The 16,483-nt window shown below is 44.1% G+C and overlaps 1 protein-coding gene and 1 long non-coding RNA gene across 2 annotated transcripts in view; one reads left to right on the forward strand and one right to left on the reverse strand.

Moving 5' to 3' along the window:
- The window catches only part of HEPACAM (hepatic and glial cell adhesion molecule), a 1,802,890-nt gene that overhangs the window by 125,579 nt on the left and 1,660,828 nt on the right, over positions 1-16,483 (reverse strand). The window lies entirely within an intron of this gene.
- LOC144824976 (uncharacterized) lies at positions 11,801-14,015 on the forward strand. The gene is made up of 3 exons (XR_013609217.1): positions 11,801-11,844; positions 13,102-13,180; positions 13,562-14,015. It is a non-coding gene; the product is annotated as an uncharacterized LOC144824976 (long non-coding RNA).

The following is a 16,483-nucleotide window of genomic DNA, read 5'->3' on the forward strand; positions in this document are numbered from 1 at the left end:
GATAGGCTTGGGGCAATGACCTTTGATAATGGAAGATCTAGATCCCGCATTGATTATATATTGGTTAACCTGGAACTGTGGCCGGCTATTTTTGATATGGTGGTCATATGTAGACAAGAGAGTGATCATAATCCCCTAGTTTTGTCAATGTTTGATAATTGCTTTAGAGATCTTGCTATGGCAGAAGTCCCCATTGTACAGGGGAAAGTAACCCCATTGAACGACGAAAAAAGGGTTCGCTGGCCGAAAATAGCCTTGAGCGAGGGGTTATTGTCTACAATTAGGAATTTGCTCACTAGCACAGTGGACAAACTCAACAATTTTGAGTCCCAGGTTGAGATTAATGATAATATCACTGGTGTTCATGATGGTTTATTTTCTGAGCTTAAACACTTTTTTGTTAAGAGCCTTCCCCCTAACTTTAAAAATAAAGAGTAGAGTTCCAGCTCCTGGTATGATAAAGGCTGTAGGCAGGCACAAAGACCTCTGCTTAGTGCCATTAAAACCAGATTACCAGTTGCAATCCGTAATTGTAGGGCTACATACAAACTCGCCCAACAAACTGCAAAGAGGAATTGGGACGAGGAGCACTGGAGGGGGTTTGTGATAGTAGGTTATGTATGGTTTCTTTTAAACTTAAAAATAATTAATTTTATTATTAGATAACCTGTGGCTACTCCAGAAGAAGGCGCTGGTCGCCGAAACGCGCGTCGAGATAAATTGTTTGCCACTTTTATTCTTTTATTATACTGTTTTCCTTTTTGAAATTGTGTAATCTGTTTAATTGTATTGTGATTTTATTAAAAAAGATTTTTGTTAGGTCAAATTGTGTAATTCGGTGCAAGTAAATGTATAACTGATTTCTTTACTGATTTTTACAAATTTTTCCTCCTTTTTTTATTAATAAAATTTATGACTAATGATCCTTTGAATTTAATTAGTATTCCTTTCTCCTTTGTCACCTTGCCATGAGTTTCAAGTATTGAATTGCCTAGGTTGTTATATATTTCATATGTTGTGTTTCCCTGACCTAGGAATTTTTTATTCATGTATTCAGGGGGTCCTTGTTACCTATACATATATGATAAAGGCTGTAGGCAGGCACAAAGACCTCTGCTTAGTGCCATTAAAACCAGATTACCAGTTGCAATCCGTAATTGTAGGGCTACATACAAACTCGCCCAACAAACTGTAAAGAGGAATTGGGACGAGGAGCACTGGAGGGGGTTACTTCAGGCTTGTGACGGTCGGAATATGATGCAATTCTGGCATCTCCTGAAATGGGGTAACCGCCCACAAATTAAGGTACCCTCTACTTATGTGGTGCCGCAGCAGTGGGTTTCTTACTTCGAAGATCAATTTAAACTCAAGAATAGGCCCACTAATACGTTTTTGCCCCCACTCCGCGAGTAATCACTGGTATTTGTCCATAGTGAAGTGAAGGCTGTCCTAAAGGGCTTACCGAGTGGTAAAGCGACGGGGCCCGACTGTATACCTGCTGACCTTCTTAAACATGAACAAGATCTTTGGGTCCCATATTTGACAATGCTAGCGAATGCCCTCGCTAGTGGAGCATCGGTTCCCGATTCTTGGCTAGGGGCAGAGATATTGCCTATTTATAAGAAGGGCGATCGCTCTGCCCCGGCCAAATATCGCCCGATTAGCTTTATTGATGCAGTTCAAAAGATCGTGGGCCGTCTACTTTTTGGACGTATTCAGGGCTGGATGGCCGATTTTGACATATTAACCCCACTTCAGGCGGGTTTTCGGTCACATATTAGTACATTGGATCAAGCATTTAGGGTTATGCTCCTGTATTGGAAAGAGGTTCTGCTTGGGGGTGGCATGCTTTTTGCGGCCTTTGTGGGCCTACGGTCCGCATTCGATCTAGTCCCAAGGATTAAGCTGTGGGAAGTTTTATTGGGGTTGGCCATGCTTAAAGAACTGGTGGTGCTTCTCATTAATATGCATGAGAACATGCACGCCAAAGTCAGTTGGGGTAAACCAGGGGAGGTGACCGACACGTTTTAAGTTTCAAAAGGGGTTAGACCAGGGTGTGTGCTCGCCCCCACCCTGTTTTCATTATTCATTAATGGGGTAACGAAGTACTTTTCTAACCATCCGACTGATGCACCCACCCTTGCTGGCTTGAAAGTCCCGCTCCTCATGTTCGTGGACGATACGCTCTTAATTTTCAAGACAAGACAGGGGTTACAGCTTGCACTGTCTCGCTTTGAGCTTTTCTGCCGCAAACATGAGTTGGAAGTCAACGTAGGGAAGACCAAATTTATGGTACTGCGAGGAACTAGACCAGTTAAAGCAAGGGTTAAAATGGGTGGGGTCACCCTTGAACAGACAGCTGTTTTCACTTATTTGGGGGTTACATTTAGTGAAAACCTCAGCTGGAAACCCCAAATTGACCTTTCTCTTAAGCATGCCCAGCAAGGTGGGGCCTTGTTGAGGGAACATAGAAACTCCCTAACCAAACCCCTGGTGCCCCTGATGAAAAATTATGGTTCTAAAATCTTACCGGCTATCATGTATGGGGCAGAACTGTGGGGCTTTAGTGATACGTCTCAACTTAGAGTTGCACAGAACAAATTCCTCAGGTCAGCTATAGGGTTGCCACAATCTACACCTCGCATTCCCCTATTATATGACCTAGGTTGTAACCCTGTTGAGGATATGGTTCGGTTTAGACCACTGGCGTTTTGGCGACGCCTGTGGACAACACCGGAACTGTCCACGTATGCCGAGGCCCTTTTGGAAGTAATAAGGCTACAGGGCTCATCTAGAATTCCCTGGCTCTCCGAAATTAAGATCTCCTCTGATTGATATGGGGTTGAGGTCCCTATGGGTCGATCCCGTTACTGCTGTTTTCCCCTCTAAGAAACTTTTTGAAGAAATTTAGTGGAGTAGGATTAAGGAAAAGAGACTTTTATCTGAGCTGGGTAGCTCTAAGACAGCACTGTTTCTGGTCATCAAGGATGTTCCCCACTACGAGGATTATTGGGACATTATAACGAAACCCTTAGATCATAAACTGTATCATCAGTTAAGGGTTGGCTCCCTCCCGCTTTGTGGGTTAACGAGTTCTTGGAACCCACATAGCTCTGATAAATGTCCCTTCTGTGTGGAGGAGGTAGAAACTGTTGATCATTTCCTCTTCTGCTGTGCAATGTATGTACTGCCTAGACGTGTATGGCTAAAGCTGGTATGTCGTCCATTGAGGACCAGATCTGCACAGACTGCTAGTAGAATTTTGAAATCTGATACCTCTGATCTTATTGTCATTGTATGTCGTCCATTGAGGACCAGATCTGCACAGACTGCTAGTAGAATTTTGAAATCTGATACCTCTGATCTTATTGTCATTGGGGTCTCTAAGTTTGTCTGTTGGGCATGGATAATTCGGCTCCAGAATCTGAGTCTTTAATACATTGTGTACATAACGTGTCTAGCTGTCTCGATTTATTGTCCACTCCTATGAATTATGTTTTATGGTTTTTACTTTTCAGTCGCGAGTCTTTGTATATATATTTAATAACTTCTTAACTAGGTTTTATATACATTGTATTTATGAATTTTACTGTGATATTTTATGATGATTGCGTTTAATATGTATTGTCTTTTATGATGCAAATCGAAATAAAGACCCTTTTGACTGACTGACTGCTAGCTAGGTCACAGAGCTGCAGATAGGGACTGATACACTCATTTACATATGTGGTAAAGAACTAACATTTTCCAGTATCACATGAATAGATGTAGCACTTGGGTTATGTTTTGGACCTAGTACTCTTTATCATTTTGATTCAGTTTTTCTGCTAGGGTAATGGTGCTTTTTTGTACTCCAATACAAGGCAGAAGAGATAGCAATGAAAAAAGAGGTGGGCTGTAAACAGGCCATAGGACAGTCTGGTATGTGCATAAAAAGTAACATGTACTCTAAAGACTGACTGTGTTATAGAAGCTCATAAAAAATGGTATGTCCCATTAAACTTCCACACCTTAGTAGGAAAGCAAACAGGCTGTGAAGAAGCACTGGTATAGAGAGGCACAAGTCATTTTTATGTACCACTAATGAAGGCACTTTCACAAACACCAGCAGGCATAAACTGTTCTTGTAGCACATATAACTTACCATTGAGGTAGGGGCCGAACCGTTGGGATCTATGTGCTTAAATGACCACATGTACTCTGAAATTTGATTGAGGTGTATACACTGTTAAAGACCGTGTGCCTAAATATACATCCACCCTGGCACCCAGGCTTTAATCTGACATGCCTAAGTAGACACGCATACAGATACTAAAACACCCACACAGACTGTGACAGAAGCACCGACACATTCCCTCATGCAAACAGGCAGAACTGTTTTGATTTTGATAGAGGTTACAAAGAGAGGCAGTCATTTACCCATAAACTTACATGCACATGCAGTGACATCCACATATATGAATTGAGACATTCTTTCACATATCACCCTTCCATTATGTTTAGGCCTTGCACAGTTTAGCCTTTGGATGTAGGTTTAGTGCTAGGTTAATCTTTATATTTTAAAAGTCCTAGACAAGGTATAAACTGATCTGTTACTAGATATAAGTGAGAACTGAGGTAGGCTGTAGCTAGGTCATTGGGCAGGCTGATATGGGTTGAAAAGGTAACAAATGTAGTCTGAAGATTCACAGATCTGTATCCAGTGAAAGAAACTCATGTGCTCCATTAAGCATCCACCATCCCACTCACAATTTAATCTGATACACCTTTTTTTGTCCTCATATGACCTCCGTAGCTTAAGCAACCTCTCGGTCTGATCCACCCCTGCTGATCATTGCTTGGGGGTCCAGTCTCAGCTGATGTTCTTGCGATGACCACCGGCACCACACATCAAGAGCTGACCAAGAGGTATAATCATTGGACACTATATAGCGATCTAATCAGGGTCTAAAGGGTCTAACAGATTCCAAAATAACCCAAGTTCAGTTCTTCCTCTATATACATTAACCTTCTGCTCTAAATTCCTAAAATATCTTACAGAGTTCCACCATGCTCTCCATGTGGGGGGTAACGCCTGATGCCATAACTTACAGATCTCCCTCCTTGCCAAAAGGACCAAACAAAACACCAATTTATTCTGTATCCCCGAAAGGCCTAACGCCCGTTCGGGCATCAATACAGTGCCAAACAAAATAACAGAAGGGTTTACATCCACCTCAATGCCCAGGACGTCCGACAAAGTCTTACTCACATTACCCCAGAACTCCTTAATCAGGGGGCAGGAAGCAAACACATAGATATCATCCGCCTTCTGGGCACCACATCTCATACACTTTGCTTCTCCATTGCCCTTAAATTTGGATAGTTTGAGTGGGGACCAGTATATCCTGTGAACCATAAAAAAGTGGTTTCTCCTTAACCACTTCCATGCTAATGACAAGGCCAGCTCGTCATGCAGTTTACTGGACCTGTGCTTATGACGAGCTGGCCTTATCATGAACAATGGTATTTCTCGAGTACCAGCACCCAGCTGGAATTGCCTTAGCAGGCAAGGTGTTAATGCAGCAGATTCAATCAATGGGTAAAGTGTGTCTAAAGAGACTTGCCAGAGATTTTTCAGCTCCTCGCTCGGCAAGTACTTCTCCCAGACCAAGCATTGCTCCATGAGTCAGGTAAAGGAGAGTTACCCCTTAGAATTTTGTGAAATAGTTTCAAGCAGATCAGAATAATTTCGTTGATCAGTAAAGCATAGATCTCAATTGGAATCGCATCCGGTCCAGCAGCTTTCCCTTTCTTAGCTTTATTGAGGACAGAAAGTATCTCATTCTCTGTTATATCTTGGGTAAGGATTTTTTTGGCTATCCAAATTCAGATTTGAGAGCTGCTTCCTAGCAAGCCAATGGTCTATGACATCTTCCTCAACCATTAAATCCTCCCGATATAAATCTTGGGAAAATTCGATAAAAACCTGCTCAATATACCCTTTGTCCTCCACAACTTGGCTACCCACTTTGAGCTTGCTGATATAATTGCAAGATCTGTCTACTCTACTCTTCATAGCAAGGAGTTTACCACAATTCTCTCCCTGGCCAAAGTCCCTCATTTTGCTTACTTCCGAAATCTGAAGCATGATCTCTTCAGTTTTAAGTCTAGACTTCAACTGGAGATGTTCAATCTTTCCTAGTAAACTTTCTTTCTCTTCGCCAGAAGCCTGCCCAACCTTTAAAGCTACCTCATCCACTGCTATCTGCTCCTCCAAGTCAGCCATCTCCCTTTTTTCAGATCTAGCCCAGCCCGCAGTGGCACCCTTTAAAATTCCTCACACTGTATATTATGTGGGGAGGCAAATCCAAATTATGCTAAAAAAAGATAGCTGCTTCCCTCTTCATCAAATCTGAGATAGATGGTTGTAGGAGAAGTTTCCTATTCAGGGTCCATCTCCTCACACTAAGCTCTGAGGGGAGTTTGATGTTCCAGGAGGGTATTGCCCATGATCAGAGAGATGGATAGGTAGATATTCTATTACCCTCACTTTTCCCGATCCCGGAAGTTCTATAAAGATGTAATCAATCCTTGAGTAATGACCGTTTTTCTTACTGTAGAAGGAATATTCCCAGGCATCACCCTTTTTCTTCCACCAGACATCTCAAATATTTAGATTCTTTAATATTGCAGAAAGATGAGCCTTAATCCGAGGTGCCTCAATCTGAGTTCTAGGGGAGGATCTACCTAACTTCTTATTTAAAAGGACATTGAAGTCTCTACCAAGTATTAAGGGGTCTTCAAAATCTGCCAGAGAAAGACAAAGATTATTTAGAGGGGTGATAGTAATTGGTCAACATGTAGGTGGCACCCTGACTCCTCACCTCTGCTATTACCAAACACCCTCTCTCATCCACCTTCGTCTTTATAAGCTCTACTCCCGAATATACTAAAAAAAATGATGACCACCCCCTTCGAGCAACATTATTGATCTGAGGCTACAATCTTATCGACCCATCTTTGCTTATCAAATTGTGCCTTACGTTCTGAACTTAACAGGTAGGTCTCTTGGAGCATGAGAGTCCTGGCTGAACTATCCTTAAGATATTGCAAGACCAGGTGATGTCTTTGTTTTACTCTAAGGCCATTCACATTCAAACATAGAATTTCAAGGCAACCACCTCCCCCAGGACCGGATCTACCGCATCATGGTCGTGTTTCCACCCGGGCTACATCAATAGGCAGTGGATGTATGACGTTATAACGCATACTTTTACTCCGCAGACCATTACAACGCGACTTTTACTCCGCATACCGTTACAACGCATAGCGCCTTGGGGCGCTGGATAGTGGTAAGTATAATTTACTATTCTAACTCCAGTCCCCGTGGACCCTAGGGAAGGTGTTGGATAGTAAATTATACTTATTCCCTATCCTAGAGCGCCCCCCAGCGCAATGCGTTGTAATGGTATGCGGAGTAATGGTCGCGTTGTAATGGGTCTGCGGAGTAAAAGATCCGTTGTAACGGGTGTATACCATAGGCAGTTGTTAAGTCACATGAGGTCTCTATTATGTCTTTTCCCCAATGCTCCCGACCCACACAGGTATCGTGCCCCTCTCACCTCCCTCCCAATCCATGGGAACCCTCCCAGACTACTTATTGGTGATTAGAAATTGCCACATCGAGCCGCAACCCACTAAACCCTAAGAAAATAAGAGAAAACCAATTTTATCTTCACCACAAAAGCTGAACTCCCTCTAAAACATTAGATGAAAGCCTCTACTAGCTGAAGGTTTATTGTGTACCAGAAAACTATCCACTTCCTCAGGGGATCGAAAATTTTACATCTTGTTTGCCCACATCACTTTCAAAAAGGCAGGAAACCTTAACTGCACTTGAGCGCCTAACACTTTCAGTCTATCCATCCGCTTACCCAGCTCCCAACTTCTGTCCTCAGTAGTTACACAAGAGATGTCTGACCTTATTCTAAAAGATGCATCTTGTACCTAAAAACTCTTATGCTTAAGAGCTGCCCCAAGTAGTTGTTCTTTGAGTGGGAATGATTGAATGTATACCAGGAGTTTCCTGGGCTTCTTCCGTCCGGGGTTCAGTTTAAATGGGTCCCTATGTACCCTTTGGATCTTAGTTTCCCATACAGACGCAGAAGCAACATGTGGGAAAGCTTTTGTCAGAATCTCTATGACAAAGGTTTTAATATTGTCTCCTTCCAATCCTTCTCTCAGGTCAAGGATCCTGATATTATTTCTTCTAGAATTGTTTTCAAGATTCTCCCACTTATCCAATAGGTCAATTTCCCTTTTCTTCAGTCTAACCACTTCCTGTGTGTTGCTCTTCACGTCTAACCTTAACTCCCCCACTTTGTACTCCAGTTCCTCCATGCGGTGCGCTGGAAATGACAAATTTTCCTCTAAGCTGGTGCATGTACCTTGGATCCTCTTTTGATTAATTTCTGAGGTTGAAAAGCGCTCCTTAATTTCCAGAGACAACTGGCTCAACTGACACACCATCCCTTGTATTGGATCCAAGCCCAGAGCGACCACAGGGGCTGCCTCTAGAGATGCATTTCCTATCAGGTCACCTTCCTTCTGTCGCCCTCCCTTGAGTGCCAATGCTAAATTGCTTAAGACTGAGAATCTATTTCATGTAGGGATGGAAGGATTTAATACCGGAGGGTCCCCTGGCGCAGAGACTCCTTGCTTTGTTGTTTCCATACCACCCTGCGGATTAAGTTTAAAATAAGATCTAAGCAAAGGGGTCACCTTTGCAGGTGCTAGAGCAGTTTTTTTCCTTCTCTACTTTACAGGAGTCGCTTTCCCTGACTTAGCTGGCAGCTTCCTATATTTGTGTTTGATCATTGAGACCCCCAAGGGATGACTGGGCAAAATATCTCGTTGGGGGACAGGATCTCTCCAAGGAACGTACTAGATATTAATTTATATATTTTCCTTAATATTATTTCACTATCAGGAATGAGGCTCATAGAAAAAGAAGATGGCGTTTTAAGTAGAAATAGGGGGTCACTCTTAAAAACCTGCTTTTTCCCCCCAAAATGCTAAGATGCTACCTCCATACACCTTGAGACCGTATCTTGCCTCAGATTGTCCCCCTTAACCTGATTTTAATCCTTAGCAGGGTCGGCTTTTGAGAACCAACCCCCCAACACTCCCAGAAGCAGTATAAACAACTCCGTTAGAGACCCACTGTCACCCTGGGATTTCACTGGAGGGCTGCCAGCGTATGCAGCGTGTGCTGGCTCTGCCTTAGCCAACCTAATGACAGGGGTCAGCTCCAAGGAACGAGTCAGGGCTCGGCATAATTCTCCAATTGCTCTGGCAGCCCTGAGGAGCGCAAATGTAGGACTGCCACACATCCAGGTATGCGGGGACAGAAGCAATTGAAAAAGTCTGGACTCCTAAGTTCCTAGATGCCTCCCAAGTTCAAACAGCTTCACTCCTATACCACAATGGCACCTCCAATCCACACTGCATTGTCTCCCTGCCTGCTTACCGCACCAAGATGGAGCAACAGACAGAGCGAACAACCCTGGGCTCACGGGAAGCACACACAAGGCATTCCTTGCCGCTACGCCGCAGCCTCAAAAGGCCAGGAAAAGCGATGGGGGAGTCAGTGGTCAGAATTCGGCAAGATGCCCCAACCAGTTCCGCAGAGCACAAGGGGTAAAGCGTGCCGATGACATGCCGGAGACCCAGATCGTGATCAGCGGCAGGAGGCAGAAACAGGCAGATGAGAAACAACGGCAACAACAACCCCGCAGCATCAACTGGAGTCCATACCAGCGGAGGTTAGTGGAGAGCGTTTTTGCGACCGGCTTTCCTAACTGACCGCCATATTCCCGTTAAGCCAATCTGATACACCTCAGTAGAAAAGCACACTTGCACTAAAAGACCCAGTGACTTAGTGACAGAATCCCCTAAATGTTTAATGATATTGAAAGGGAGAAGTGATATCTATGTAACACTAATAAAGGCAGTTGCACTCACAGCTACTAAACGTAATACTCACTAATACATCCAAGAGGCAAACCATGAGTTCTCTTATTGACACATTTAGATAGCCATGGAGGTTATGAATAGATGCATTGATTTACCCATAAACGTACATACACATGCAATAATAGCCCTAGATATGTACTGAGACATACATTCACATATTAGCTAACCTTAGAGGTTACAAAGAGAGATACTCATTTACTAACAAACTTACATATACATGCAATCTGAACCCCAGATATGAACTCACACTGTTATTGAGATATCGGCTAAGCTAGCAACACAATGAAATCTACCATGCAGAGAAGTAACTATTGCATTATGTCTCAGGCCTGCCATAATTGAGCTTGTGCATGCAGATTTACTGCTAGGACTATCTTGTCACTTAAACTCATACAGAAGGTGTAAACTGCTTTTGTACCACATATAACTGACCACTAGGGTAGACTGTAGCTAGGCTATGGCACAGGAAGGTATGTGTTGAAAAGTTAAAACATGTACATTTTAGTGGGGTTTTGTGGACTATTAGAGAACCATGTCCTCAATTAAACATCCACCCTGCCACCCACAGTGCAATATGACATATATAAGTATAAAAGTACCCACCCACTCCAAAGCACACTATGAGATAGTAAGAGGAGCATCTGAACATTCACTTACACAGAGAGGGAGAACTGATATGTATGTAGTTCTAATGGAGGCAGTTGTATATACACAGTTAAATAACTAATAGTCACTAACACGTCCAGGAGGTAATCTAAGGAGCCTCTTAAAGACACATTTAGTGAAGCAGGTATCTCACTAAGAGAGAGAGTGGTATTTCCTAATAAACGTACATATATATACAATTAAAGGCCTATATAGGAACTGAGACACTCATTCAGATACCTGCTAAAGAAGTGAGGAGCTATCACCAAATTAACGGCACTTTATGGCAGCCAAAGTCGTGATAAAATTATCTCCCCATTTTCCCTGCTGATGCTAACAGCCCACAGCACCAGTTTATTCGTGATAGCAGCCGCAAAAACATCGCCACAGAGGAACCCGGCAACTATCAATAATGAGATGCAGAGTGGGCGTTCCCGTGCCAAAAGGCGCGACAACACCACACCTCAAAATTCACAACGACCAGACAGATCGGCGATAATAACACAAAAAAGGCGGTAACCCTCATTAGCACCAGGAAATCTACACCTGCTCTGACCTGGTGTAAAGTTGGACAGCAGCCTGCACCACAAAAGGGAGCACAACCCAGGGCCACATCGGAAGGGCAACAGATGCCATGGAGCCACTCATTATTATGCCTCTTATATATTCTTTAATCTACCCCATAAGCTAGTAGATGCAGGCTGACGTATCCGAAATTCTCCACCAGATGGCGGCAGTAAGCATAGCCGATTCGTTCCATCCCGGTCAGAATGCACAATAGCAGGTTTAGCATAAAAATACAACAAATATCATCTTTCAACATTCACAAATTGGTTTACATTTGACCTCCGATAATATAATTAATATGATTTAGAGTATTAATATATTAACTGAACGATCCGTTCTTTATCATGAAGAGCGCCATGTTGAAATAACTACTCTTTAAACACCCACGAGTCCTCTTTCTATGCCTTCCACCACTAAGCGAGGACATGTACGCGTTGTCCTATGTCTATTTTCACGCTGGTGACACAGCATTACGAGCTTCGCGCCCCTACCCAGCTGAGACCACTTTAATAGATTCTAAACGATAAAAGCAGCAGACGACCAGTCGCCACTTATCTGTGGCAGAGATACTGGCCGGAGGCGCCCCCTCGGAGACGACAAACTTCGTGTTTAAAGGTAAGCGACATCTCCCTAATCATTAGATTAGAAGCACGCATAGATCTACCTGCCTAGGAATACGTAAGGTTTTCCCCTTTGTCATCTCAGTCGCCTGCTCTGCTCATACCATCATTAGCTTATTTCCACTCTACACAGATCTCACATATCACATCATAGGGTGGGCAGGCATGCTTTTAACTCAGTCACAGCCATGTGAATCTCTTAACACACAGAGCCGCTACAAGCCAGTGGTTCTTATGATGTAGGAGGAGACACTGCTCCGTTAAGCAATAACCCAACACAAACAATATTTAAAATAACACGTCGGAAACATGTTCTCATGTTTATCTCATAACGACACAAACACTACAGTATGTTGTGTCACTCAGTTTCAATCAGCAGACTGAATACAGGCACCCCCTCGCAACATGCGTGGGCCCCCATCAAATCGGATGACTAGCAGACAGACTGCAATTAGTTCAACATCAGTAATGTTAGCAATAATCATGCTTCCGAAATAGAGTGCTTGTAGCATAATGAAGCACAGAGAGACCTGAGTAGCCAATTAGCCAGTATAAATCACTTTCTCATTTGGATCTCATTAGTTATAAACGTGCGCCCCGAGACCCCTAATGGTGCCATCTCCAAATGGTCACATGACACACACTGCTCTCTGCGTCCAACAACGTTTACAATGACTAAAATAGAGCTCCTTTAGCTTAATAAAACGTAGAGGACCGGAATTAGTAAAATAGCCAGCATAAATCACTCTCCATACTACATCTTAGCAGTCAAGTGATGTGTGCCTCAAGCTGCCCAAAAGTTGCCACTCACCATCTGCAACAAGCTAGACATCGCTTCCTGCGCCCAACTCAGGAGTCAAAGCCTAGAAACTTTCAAATGTATACATATTCTGTAACTCTTTGCAGCACTATTCTATCCCGAAAGCCTCGCATAGTAGGATGGAGCACGTTTATAACGGAGTCAGATCCCCCCTCTCTCACAATAGTGGAAACTAATAGTGAGTTCAATCACAGTATGTGCATACCACTCACGCATCACAATCATTAGCTTTTCATCTCCCTTCAGGAAAGCAGAGCAGCACCAGCGACTCTTGGTGCCTGCCCGATATATCACCTCATGTGAATATTAATACAGACATACTCTGTGGACCAAAACAACTTGGGTAAAACACAGTCTTTCTTATTACTACATATTCTCTATCTTATACCTAGAAGAGGTTCTCACTATGTGTGTCTTGCATCCTTGTTATAGAATCATCATCTGCACAAAGATACAGAACCATTGAGACCTATCCTTACATATTCCCATGAATGGAACAGGAATCCTAAAGGTAGATCAAAATCTGTGTTACACGTCAATATGTGTAGACACAAGAGCACCTTGCATGCTATGTCTTCTTAGCATGCTGGCACATAGAATCACCTTTCCTCTTTTCTTTTTTCTTTTTTCATAGTACACATCCCAACCCTTCTGGGCACAAACCTTCTAACCATTTCAGGTCTTTCTTTATATATAATTATTTTCTACATAGGCTTATTTCTAACTTTGGGAAATAAGGTTCCAAAAACCCTGCATATAATGTTTTCCAACTATCTTGTTTGACTATATCATACAATTATCTATGGCACAGAACTAACGTGGATTAGCTAAGAAATGAACTGCTTATTTGGATGCGCAGCAACTAATGTTGGTACATGTTTTCTTATTTCAGATTATGAGAACCCCCGGGTTTTAATAGAATGCTTGTATATGTCCTTTGTTTAGTTTTATGTTGGCCCTGAAGAAGGTGAATTAAAGAAATGACACCACCGAAACGTACGTAGGCCGAACGCACCGTAGACCCTCACACAAAATAGAATAATACCCTGAAGGAATAAAGGAAAGGAATACGAAAGACTACCAACTTTTGTAAATATGTAAAAAAAAGAAATGTTCTATTAGATGTATTATACCCTGAGGAGTCTAATACAGGACTTTTTTGTTTCACTGTGTATGTTGTATTAGTTCTGTCAGCACACTAGATATGAAAGTTTGAACCTGTATGAATGTAGGTATGAGTGACAAATTTTTTTGTTTACAGATTGTTCAGGGGTTCCTGTTGAACAATGCCTTAGATCTGTAATTTATATAACTGTATAAACGCTATTATGTTTTTGCATCACAATTTTGACTACATATTTACTAAAAAATGAAAATATATTTTTGATACAAAGAAAAATAAATGGAAAATAATAAATACTATGTCTAAGTAAATGATTCCATGTACCTTGTTTCATCCCTTATGTAATTGCGAATAGACTTGAATGCTACTATATTAAGATAGATAGGTCATAATAGAGGTTCCCCTCCTTTTATTGTTGTTCCTTTGCCACTCCCCCCCTCTAGACCTGAAATTTCCGTAGGGAGTACCCTTGTTACTTATATATTTTTGCCACTCATCAGGTGGCCCGGACACCCAAGAGGGCCACAACACCCACCGCCACCACCCCAGGACCCCAACCCGTACCTGGAACACCCCCCGGACCACCACAGACGCAGGGCAGTCAAAGACAGCAGACCCGGAGGAAACATACCAGCTGCATGATCCCAACATCTGACAATGTCACCGTCCACCACAGGCTGAAAGGGACAACCATCCTACACATTCTGACCATCATCGCCCAGCAGGCCTACGGCACCAACACAGTGGACAACCTATGTCCCACCCCACACCAAGCTGCTGGCTTGGCTGCACCTGGTGGCCCCTGGTACACCCAACCAACACCACCCAGAGTCGGAGGAGTCACACAGCCAGCCATATCCAAATCCCCCACACCTGTCCTGGACATCACCATCACCCTAGTACCCCAGTCCCCATATGTCCAACACAATGAGCAGGTCCCACAGCACACATGTCCTACCTGTTTCCCCTGTTGCGACAGCACACAATCACCGCAACAAAAAGCACACATCCCATATCAATGTGCAGGCAACAACAGAACACCGTGGAACCTCCAACAATGTCGCTTCAAATACACAGCCAGTGTGCATGATTCCTTCATCCTCCGACCGTCCATCATCAACCAGCGTACCCAGGATGGCAACAAGGGAAATGCACAGCTTCTTGGCAAGTTCAAAATGAACACCCCACTCACCTCAACACTACAACCATGAAAATCACAACTCTGTCAAATCACAACCAACATGCACAACAACAAGCCCACCCACCATACACGACAGAACATGAGCCATCAACCGCATGGCACCTCAGCCACACAACAGCCGAATGTGGGGAGAGGTGGCAACCAGGCATGTGTGAAGGATGCAGTAGTACCATGATTTGGAAAGTACACAATCCCAAGAGTGGCGGAGATGTGCTGGACAGACAGAAGTATGCAGTACATACCCAGATCCATGACGACATACACCTCAGGTGTATGGAGTGTAGTGGACAGTGGACACAACCATGTCACCACAGCCAGTGGAGGACCTTGCGGAAATGTTGCCCGTTATACCCTCCCTAAGCGTGACCTTAGTGGGAGGGCCCGGCGTACTCAACACCAGCATAGGGGTGTGAATAAAAAGCATGTAGCTCTGGGTGTGGTCCTCTTCCAGAAAGCCACACGTCTATGCCAGGGTGGCACCTCTCACCCCACCACGAGGCCGACGCCATCCTCCTGAGCGGAGTAGCCTGTGCTGCTGTGCTCAAGCAGGACGCAAACCAGTCAGGCCCTCCCCTACGCAGCCAGGCCACACTGATCACCTGCCGACACCGGCCTGTGTCAAGCAGGGCACATCATGTGCCGCACAAGCTCCAAGCCAGAGTTCCTCATCCTTGGCAGCCTCCTCAGACCATCACGGCCTCTACAACACAGGCCCGCTTTACTCCTTTCTCGTTGTCGTACTCTGCTACCGCCTTCGCCCTACTCTTTGGCCCAGTAGGTCCTATATGTGAAACTGTGTCCTGAGTCCTGAAAGGCAGTGAACCCAAATCCGGGCCAGATGCCACAGCACCAGACCCCACCCGATCAGTGTGGCATAGTTCCATATGGGCTTCTTGCGACACATGGTACCACTAACCCCGTTCAACGTCAGCTGGCTACACGTGGTGCCACTAACCCTGTTCAACGTCAGCCGGCTACACGTGGTGCCACTAACCCTGCTAAACATCAGCCGGCTACACGGGGGGCCACTAACCCTGCTGAACATCAGTCATTCAAAAGGCAGAATGTATTTCATCGCACTCACAAAGAGGCGTAAATTAATGACGCGTTGCAGTCCGGAGGGAACAGGATCATCGTTACGGAGATGATCAAACACTACCGACAACTGCCCTTGTGCCACTAACTCTGTGCCTCGCCAGCCAACGACACATGGCTGTGGGTCACTGCTGACTGCTGCCCCCGGCCTACACTGCGGTCCAGTAGGTCATAGTCTTGATTTGGCAATGGTGGATTCATGTCAGTGTACGGGCATCATCGCAGACTGCATCCTCGTTCCACACCTGTGCCACTGAGTCTATTCCCTGACACTCACTGGTCATACATTGGTGGCGTTTGAGTCTATGGACTAGGGGCTAGTTTTCATCCTCATGTAGCTGATACTGAATTGTTGGTAAAAACAAGGGTTGCGCTTTCCACTCCCCCATTTGCTG

Source organism: Lissotriton helveticus, chromosome 3_1 (assembly GCF_964261635.1).
Source record: "Lissotriton helveticus chromosome 3_1, aLisHel1.1, whole genome shotgun sequence".
Classification (NCBI taxonomy): Eukaryota; Metazoa; Chordata; class Amphibia; order Caudata; family Salamandridae; genus Lissotriton; species Lissotriton helveticus.